Here is a 9,554-nt window from a genome sequence, read left to right as displayed (position 1 = left end):
TTTTATTACTTATATGTTATTTTCATTGTTGTGATCTGCTTAAGGATCAGGTAGACTATGATTACTCCCACCTAGAATTGTTTGCCTCTAATAAATGAGAATGGAGGGAGCTTCGTAATATCTGATTACCATCTTCTGTTTATCCTGTTTTGGATGAGGCAATTATAAGTGGGGGTGTGTTTACTTCCTTTTGTCTAACTATGACATTTTACGATTCGATGTATATTCGGAAGAATATTTAGTGATATATGCACCTTCTATTACTAATGATATCAGCTCTTATACATTGATGCTTAACAAGTTTGATAGAAAATTGAGATTTTTTCTATAAGTGGTGATCATTCGTGGACTTTTTGGGTTTTCATTCAGAATCAGTGAGTTAAATTAGATGTTACTAATTACAATGCCGGTGGAAATGAATGATAGTATTATCGAAACAATCTCTTGTATTTCCTTAAAGAAAATACGACTCAACACGTCGTTTCGGCACATCATTAGCATGTAGTATTTTCATTTTGTTTAGATTTTGAGATAGTTACTATACCAAGTAGAAATATGTGATTGTATTTATTTCAAACTGCATTCGAAAACCGTTGTTTCTCATGAAGATATTTTAATATTATATATTAGTTTATGATTGAATATTTTGTTTTTTTTTATATTTATAGTTTTTTAATATATGTATTCAAGAATTTAATAAATTCATTTTAAGAGTTTTATGGATAGTTGTATGTTTTTTATATGCGATCCCCAGTATTTAATGCGGATCTTAATCTAGTTAAGAAATAACTCAAAAATCTCATGTTTGTAAAAGTGCACACGATTAAATTGTATATAAGACTCGGCAACCTTTAAAATATTTAATTTGATCTTATTCTACATTCTCTATTTAATTGTGACTTGTGGTAAAGTCATATGTTGGACTAGTTACCTAACTTAGAGTTACGCGACTTAAATCGGCTTCAGAAAGATCATATATGGATCAAATTAAATGAAAATTTCACAGATTGTTTTATAATATTTTATCTACATGTTAAATTTCGGGACAAAATTCCTTTCAACGAGGAAATAATGTAACAATTGGTAAAAATTTGTTAGAGTTCGACAGTCAAACCACCGCGAACTACTAAGTATTAATGAGCAACTGTGTGTGATTTTATGTATAATTGTATATTAAATATATTTTATTTATAATTTCTTTTAAAATATCACAAATTGCTTAAATCATCTATCGTCAACGATTGAATCAAAAGTCACTAAAAATTAAATCCTCTTTTTGACGTTAAAAATAAAATTTTGCATTAAGTATATTCGAGAGTTACAGATAATAAATTTGAATAGATTATGTTTTTCTGATTTCGTGGATATAAAAATTTTTCAAAACGGAGATTGTATGAGAAAGTTATTACTTTTTAAAGTTAAATGTGTCCTAAATTATTTCTGACTACTTTTTTAATTCATGTCCGATATATTATTTAATTGTATTTTTTATAATATTTTTAATTTTGACCAAAATCAGTGTCGAATCCGACTCTATTGAACGCTGAACTTTAAACATAAATTCACGGAGTTTGGTATATCCTGATTAAATTCCATATACGTTTTTGGAATCACCTCGACGGAGACTACGAGCAGGCAATTTCATAAAAAATTACGGAGACATGATCATCGGCACGAGAATTGAGAATCGGGGATGTGCATCACAAAAAGAATAAATAATTAATTAAAATACAAAACAACTGATTGTACGACAAATATATGTATAAATCCAATCTTGTACAACAAAATCATTTTTAATCTATTAAAAAAATCAGATTTTTCTACATTTCTACACTCATACGTTTTCCATCATATTTACTCCATCTTCCATTGTTCTTCCTCAATCGACCGCAACTCTCCACTTGTTCCCGTCGATCATACCAGCCAGAAACACCCCTTTTCTCATCCGTTTTCCTGTTTCTCTTGTCAAAACAGCAACAGCCCTAATCAAATCTGTGAAAAATTATACCCAAATATCCATTTTGTTCCTCCTTTGAATTCTGTTAAACATCAAACAAACACACACCTAAAACCATTGTTTAAATAATTAAATCTATTGATTTCTGTCAAAACAAAACAAAAAGCCATACCTGTTAATTCCGTTCATTTCCGGTCGAAGAATCACCACCTATAAGCCCGACTCCCTTCGTCTTTCCTTCCTCGATCAAGCAAAGAACCGGAGATGCTATCATCGACTGATTGCTCCATTGAATCAACTTACATCGCGTCTCACTCAATCGTTGCACCCACCGAGGCCACTGCAGCCTCGTTGCCTCCTTTCCTCCTTCGCACCTCACAGCCGGAGGGGACGAGCGAAACTTCGCTGCTCTTCACGTCTTCATCGCTTCGACCTCGCCGACCCCGGAGACGACGACCTCCCTCCGTCTCTTCAGCCTCTTCGAGCCCCGGAGACGATCGCAATTGGTCACGACATCTAGAATAGCGGACATCGCACCTGCGAGCTTCCCTCTCACCACCTTCAGTCATCGCTTCACAATTGGTCCTCATTGCGACTGACGACGGGAGAGAACCACGGAGAGTCGCCGTCGATTGGTTCCTCTTTCCCCCTGCTTCGTCGTTTTACGAAACGCAAATGAACGTAAAAGCCCTAATTTCAATTTAAGTTAAATGAATTTACGAAATCGGCCCCTATTGTGAAATAATTTTTATTTAAGTCAAACTGCCATTTAATATAATCAAGAACAGCCCGTCCCTTCGGAAACCTTAACAAGTTTGGTCCAAAAACTCCAAACTATGGTTAAAATGTGCATTTCAACCCCCTGTTTTGGAAATATGAAATCAGTCCCTTATTGTATGATTCTTGGAAAATCAATCCCTTGATATTTAATTTATTTAAATAAACATACCCATAGTTTCACCCCCTCACCTTACCTTATTTATCTTACCATTTTTCCCTATTTAAATAATATTCTCTTTAGGTAAGATATGGACCAAACGTGTAACAAAACAAACAATAGGGACCAAGTATGTAACAAAAACAAATATTAGAGACCTTGCGAGTTAAAAAAATAAGTTAGTGATCAAGCGTACAAATTACGCCAAACCATAGTGACCATTCGTGTAATTTACTATAACATTTGAATTATTCAATTTTGTTTTGGTAGAATATTATTGACAAAACTCAAAATTGGTCGCCATGGTTTGTAAAAAACCGTGGATGAGATCCAAAAAGTTTTCAACTTGCATAAAAGGTCCAAAATCAAAAGTTTGTTGCGAATTTGGTCCCAAAATCAAGAACTTCCTGTAAATTGGTCCCTAATGGACTTGAAATGACGGTGTTGCCCTTTTATTATTATTTTTTAATATTTTTCATATTAATTTTAATACTTTATTATATAATATAAAAATTAAAAGAAACAAAAGAATGGTGCCACCCCTGCGTCCCCTTCCATTCTCTTTCTTCGAACTTATCTTTTAAAAACACTGATCGATGCTTCAACAGAGCATCTTCTTCATTTGGATCCTGTAACCAACCATGGATCCCATCACTCCATTATCTGATATGTTCTTTAAGATTAATATGTTTGTTTGTTACAAGACACATATTGCAAAATTAGGAGATACTTCTCTTTTAAGCATTTTATCGAGCACCTAGAGTGCATAGCTCGTCTACCCCATTTCAAGACATATTTATTAGATTATTTTAACCAAATAGATGCAAAGTTGTTCCTTTCGCAACCATTCAATTCAAGGAGAATGGGAGATGGAATACATAATCAAGGATTTAGGGATAGCAAATAAAATAGAAGGAATATGTAGACGTCCCTGTTCTTATTCAGGCTTGTGGTGTTATTTTGATTGAAATTGTTGATTGCAGCTGCTGCATTGGTGGGTTTATTGTGACGAGTTTGACTTGTGAATCTCCAAGCACATTTGAACCTTGATGCTATAGATCGTCTTCTATAGGGAGCGATTGATATGATTTAGTGAATATGGGATTTAATCATGCGTTTTGTGTAATTGTAGACTTCAGATACTCTCCCCCTTTTATTGAATGAGCTATGGAGATTTATCAATCCATATTTTTCAAAATAGATATATGTAATTTTACTGGATGATAGTGAACAATAAGGGTAGCAAAAATCTTGTGGAGCTGAATCAAGTATTGGTGATTTCTTAGCAAATAGCATATTTGGGAATAGATCTTTGAAGAAACGAATATTTGCAAGCTTTTTAGGCATGAATATTAGTTCAAAGATATAGTATTTTTGAAGAAAACACACACACACATGAAATTTCTGAGAAGAAGATGGTGGTTAGATTTGCAGGTAGAGGAAGAAGAAACGCAGGTAGAAGAAGAAAGTCAAAGAGATAGATGGAGAAAGAAATGGAGGGTACGTATGGATTGTGTGGCTTATGGGATTCTTTTTCTTTTTTATTACTATTAAAATATAAAAGAAAATAAAGAAAATATAAAAAAGAAATAATAAGGGCAAAATAGTCATTTTAACTCTTTTAGGACCAAAATGATGAAAAATTCTTAATTTTGGACCTTTCATGCAAATCGAAAATTTTTTGGACCTTATCCACAGTTTTTACGGAATCACAAGGACCAATTTTACACTTTAGTCAATATTATTTATAGTTAAGATATCCTTATAAACATATTATTATGGTTCAGCTACATATTTGTATGTTATTTTCTTAAAGTGTATATTTTCTTATTAGAGAAAATCATATGAAAATAATATTATTTTATTGTTAATAATGTAAGATAAAAAAAACACATAAAGGGGACGAGCAAAGATAAAGTTGTCTATAAATAACTTTATCTCTTGTGGCTGTCGACTTTTACTTTTGGCAGTACATACAAAGGCGGGGGTTTTGGTTTATGATCGCCACTAATCCGACTTTGAGTGAGAAGGGTTCTTGTGTGGATATTTTGCATTCATTTTCGGTATGTTGATGATGACATCGAAAGTGAATTTTAATTGAATGTAATAGGAATGGGAATGAGAATGAAAAATTGGAAATAGGAAGAAAGGAATACCAATGAATGATATAAACAGATGGATGATGGAGACTTTAGTGTACGTTTTATGTTATAAATTTCCAAAACATTTAGATAATGATGGGTTGTGGGTGGTATATATGTAGGAAGCGTGGAATAGTCACAAATGTATATATCATTCGAAAACTATCTAAGTTGGGAAAATGTTTTGCATATATAAGGTTCCCGTGACTCTTTATTGCTACCTAATTTGCTAAGTAGTTAATTTGCAATGATTTTGCTAAGTAATTTATTTTGTCACATTTTTGCTATGAAATTATTACGTAGTTAATTTTTTTATGGAATAAGTCCATAGTTGATTTTCTATAGGATAAGTTCAGAGTTGATTTGATAAAATTATTACCAAAAAATTAATCTATAGTTAATTTTCTACGAAATTAGTCTGTAACAAATTCTTTAGTACATTGTTGTAGATTGTATAGCTATGAAAAATTTAGCTAGGAGGTAGTGGTGATGGTGATGCTGGTGGTGACGGAGGTGGTGGCGACGTTAGCGGCGTGTTGTGGTGGTGGAAGTAATGGTGGATGTTGGCGAAGGTGATGGAAGTGGTGGTGATGAAAGTAGCAAGGGTAATTTGATAATCTTTCATCTTTCCTTTTTAATCGGAATCAATTCATTCCTCCTATTGGAAAAATGATATTTCCGTGTTTATGATTGGAAAAAAAATCATTTAGAATTGTAATTCCTTAGAAAAAGTTGAACCAAATATAATAAAATAAAATAAAATAAGTGGTACTAAATTCCTCCACATTCTAGAGAAATGAGAAGCTAACCAAACATCAAAACCCCCTAATCCTAGGTAAACCCCCTAGCACCCGAAGGAAGCCCTGAGTCTCCCGCAGTCCCGAGAAAAAGGGTCTTTCGGTTCAGAAACGTTGCTCCAAGCGAAGTCTGGTTTTCTATAAAACCCGCTGTAAGTGAGTTACACATACGTTATTTTTAATATAACTTTTATTTAATTATAGTAACATTATTAGGAACTTATAATAAGTACTTGGGCTATTATTATGGATTATATAGGTATTGTTTAACGCTTATATAATAGTAATAATAGCTAGACTATTAATTAGTCTAGGTGAATATTAGACTAAACCCTAGTGGTAATGATACTAGGTTTTGCCGAAGGAAATTGTTTCAAGAGTAACGAAGCATTGTCTAAGTTTGGGATCACCACCTTAATAGGTGAGTGCATGGTTACTTTCATCTTATACATAGATATGAAGTATTTTATATAAATTACGTGATGTGTGTGCATATTATCTGTATACTTGTTATCTATGTTGAATGAACGATTTTATACATGTTTTAAATGATTTAAACTGTATAAGTACTTTATATCTACAAAAATGTTGGGTAAAACATGGGTAGATGTACTAAGACAATGTGTGATAAAATGATGAGAAGCATCAATGTTGTTGTTGTTGATTCTGTCATCTAGCGGAGTATGGATGATGACCACGAACTCTTCTAGACAGTCTAGTGGAACGCTAGCAGGATCACAACCTGTAGGTGTACTCCATCCCCCTCATGGTTGCCTTAAGGACATTTTTTAGTGAGGAATCCCCTTAGCATTAGTGTGCATCCCAATGATGATCCTTAGTCTAGGTCCCTTATGATACGTGTTCAGGGATGTAATATGAGGATAACGAGAATGGGTAATTAGGTTATTGTTGGTGGATGACATTAATAAACTTATTTATTGTGGGTTGAAAACCCTATGCGCTCACCAGGCTCCCAAGCCTGACCCACTCAGTTTCATGTATTACAAGTAGTAGCGCTCGAGCATAGATGTGATGTTTTGGATGAGGGATTATGGATATAGGCCTGTAGATATGAAATAATGTAGTAAGGCTTATATTGTACTGTTTATGCTTTTGATCTGTATCGAACATGACATCCCGAGTCTTTTTAATGAAATACATTTCTATGGAAACGCTTTGATAAATCTTTATCATATTTATATTTTGGGAACAAATTCCGCAACACTTTTATGTAAATATATTACTCTGATTTTCAAACAAGCATAAACAAAATCGTTTTTTTTTCTGGCCGTGAAAATGAGGATGTCACATGAATGTTGCACTCAAAGATGTTGTTTCTTGGTATTTAGTTACCTAGAAATGGGCTCACATTATCCCACTTATTATATGTCGACGATGCCATCTTTGTAAAATAACCATTAGAAACTTCGTGCACATTCTTAAATGTTTTCAAATGTGCTTAAGTCTTAAATTCAATTTCCACAAATTGAAACTATTTGGAATTGGAACTACTATTTTGGAACTGCAAAGTTAGGCGCACATGTTAGGATGCATAGAAGGAATTTTACTTTTACTTACCTTGGGGTCACTGTTGGAGCAAACATGACACTAAAGAACATTGGCAACTAATAGTTGAGAAATACCAATCATGAATATAGGTTTGGAAAGCAAAGACATTGCCATCTAGGATCAAACTTACACTAATCAAATATGTTCCCAACAACTTGCCAACATATGACTTTTAATTGTTTAAAGCCCCTAATGGTACAATTGATGGATTAGAAAAAATGAGACGAAAATTAATATGCGCGGTGACGATTCAAAGAAAAAATCCTTTGGGTGTCGTGGTCAAAGATAGTTTATGCAAAGAAAGAATGAGGTCTTGGGGTTGGCACATTGAAAGCACAAAATTTATCCCTACTCACTAAGTGGTGGCGGCGGTGGCTTAAAGTAGAAATTGGCAACCTATGGCAAGATTGCATTGTTAGTATACATAATTTGAGGAGGAAACCGATTGATTACGTTGCAAAAAATCAATACCTGGCATTTGGAGCAAAATCTTTAAAGCCATCATCTATTAACAGATCACCAAGTTGACAAGCATGCCCTTTTCTCCCAAGTTCCAAGTTCTAAAATTGATATCTTGTGAAGTGTTGCTTTGTTAATGAGTGATTTTCTAATTTTAATTTCACATGGAGATGGAAAACACAATTAAGAGACATAGAAGCTCTACAAGATTTATCAAACTTATGCTCCATCATCATGGAGATAAATATGACAGTATCAGGGGTGGTTTTATAATTTAATCCAAATCCCGATAATGGCGGAGCCAAGATCAAAGTAAAAGGGTATCCTAATTTTATTTTTAGGGTAACCCAAATTTTTTTCTTGGGTACTTGGGCTTCCCCGGTTCAATTTCAGTTTTAAACTCAAACCTTAATCAAATCCTTAGCTAACCTCAAGTCTTGTTATATAAACATGAAGTTTAAGTATATTTTGATACTTGAATCGATGTGGGATTCAAAGTAAATATCAAATGAAATATGAGGATAACAGGCTTATATAATATACAAAAATGGTTAAGTTTACATATGTTTAGCGATGTGGGATAGAATAGTTGGGAAAATAAAACAAAAATAAACAAAGAATATGCAAGGAGCAAGAATTGAACCTAAGAGCTTTACTTCAATAAGGCAGCACCTTAACCAATAGCTCTACTATTTGTATGTATTTATAATTGAAGGGATATATATATATATATATATATATATATATATATATATATATATATATATATATATACACATTATACCGAAAAAAATTGAAGAATTCGTAAACAAAAGTTACACTACCGAAATTTTTTTTAGGGTTATCCCGGGCTACCCCGGGATCCCCTTGGATCCGCCTATGAATCCCGATGGCATGTACTCGGTTAGTACATTAAGAAGAATAATCAATTTGAGAAAACTTACACCAAATAGTATGGTGATACGAAGTTTGAAAGAAATTCCAATTAAAGTCAAATGTTTTGTATGGAGAGCTACATTAGGGAGGATGATTGTGCTGGCAACCTGGCATGGAGGGGCATAAATGTCCAATCCACATGATGTCTATTATGTGGAATTGATCTGAAGCATGAAGATCACCTCCTTATCCGATGTAAGATTGTGCAAGAAGCTTGTGAGTGGATCTCTGAATTGTCTGGTATTTTTATGAGGCATTTCTCACCCGTGTCTGAAATCATTGATTTTGTTGCTGGATGAGGTAATTTTCCTAGGAAATGGTCAGTTTTCACCACCACCATCTTTTTTTTTCGGCTTGCAAGAAACAATAAAGTGTCAAAAAAAACTAGATACCCCTCCACCTAAGATCACAGATATTGTCATTACACAGTCGTACGTATGGTTTAAATACAAAAGTTCACCTTTTTTTAATGGTAGTTAGGTAGATTGATATGTCTCTCCTTTTACTTATCTTAATTTCTAATATTTTGTAAACTTTACCTTGGCTTGTGTTTTAAATGCTTACTAAGTCGAGCCTTTTTCAATATATTCATCATTTCAAAAAAAAAAAAATTAATAAATAGCATATATTGAATGAAAACAAAAGGGTAAATTACACCAATCATCCCTCGTGCACATGCCAAAAAACGTGTTTACTCCCTATTTTCAAAAATTAACTCGGACCGTCCCTCGTTTGTTTTAAATTTGCACGGTTCATCC

At 33.4% G+C, this 9,554-nt stretch overlaps 1 long non-coding RNA gene across 1 annotated transcript; it reads right to left on the bottom strand.

Moving 5' to 3' along the window:
* Positions 1 to 1,743: 1,743 nt before the first annotated feature.
* LOC145003351 (uncharacterized) lies at positions 1,744 to 4,402 on the bottom strand. Its single transcript, XR_013661929.1, has 2 exons — positions 2,130 to 4,402; positions 1,744 to 2,039 (listed from the first exon to the last, which is right to left on the bottom strand). It is a non-coding gene; the product is annotated as an uncharacterized LOC145003351 (long non-coding RNA).
* Between the last annotated feature and the right edge of the window lie 5,152 nt (positions 4,403 to 9,554).

This window comes from Lactuca saligna, chromosome 6, assembly GCF_052625555.1.
Source record: "Lactuca saligna cultivar CGN05327 chromosome 6, ASM5262555v1, whole genome shotgun sequence".
NCBI lineage: Eukaryota > Viridiplantae > Streptophyta > Magnoliopsida > Asterales > Asteraceae > Lactuca > Lactuca saligna.
The sequence above is the reverse complement of the archived record's forward strand: the minus strand, read 5'-3'. Positions and strand labels throughout refer to the sequence as shown.